Source organism: Plasmopara halstedii, assembly GCF_900000015.1.
Source record: "Plasmopara halstedii genome assembly, contig: Scaffold_323, whole genome shotgun sequence".
Lineage (NCBI taxonomy): Eukaryota > Oomycota > Peronosporomycetes > Peronosporales > Peronosporaceae > Plasmopara > Plasmopara halstedii.
In genome coordinates, this window is record NW_020187244.1 from 1,794,025 (window position 1) to 1,794,832 (window position 808).

The following is an 808-nucleotide window of genomic DNA, read 5'->3' on the forward strand; positions in this document are numbered from 1 at the left end:
GAGTATGATCTCATTCTAGGAATGGCATGGTTTGAACACCATGAGCCATAGATTGATTGGAGGTCAAAGACCTTATGCGCTACACGCACGTCTCCTGGTGGAGCTTTGGCGAGTCATGAAATCACCTCTGCTAGGAGACAAAAGCGCTATTGGCGAGAGCACTGGACGGAGACGGTCAACGTACTGGATAGTGGAAAGTCCGAGTTGGTGGACACCAACGGTGTATCGGACAGGAGTCCCGAGCGTGGCTCGCGGGCTAATCGTGGAGTGGCACGTAACCCACTGAGCGCTGCTCACATTTCGTAACAGTCGCTGCATGTCATGCGTGACATGGTCGGCCAAGGGCCAAGGCTTCGAGGACGAGGACCTCGTGATACACGTAAAGTGGCACGTAAACCACTGAGCGCTGCTCGAGTATCGAATCAATCGTTGCATGTCATACGTGACATGGTCGGCCAAGGGCTGAGGCATCGAGGGCGAGGCCCCCGTGATGCACGTGAAGTAGCACGAAAATCACTGCGCACTGCTCTCGTTGCGAAGCAGTCGCTGCATGCTATTGATGGCGTGGTCGGACAGAGTCCGAGGCATCTTGGGCTCGACCCTTCAGATGAGCGTGGAATGCCACCTTATCCACTAGACGAAGACTGCAGGGTTAGCGGCTCTTCGTTGGATGTTGTAGATAACATCAGAGCCCCAAAGGAGCCGATAGTGAGAGTGAAACCGGACGACGCGGAGTGCGTGTTTACCCTAGTCTCACCGGGACATAGAACCTCTGTACAGAGGCGACGGCGACGCCGTATGCTGGCTG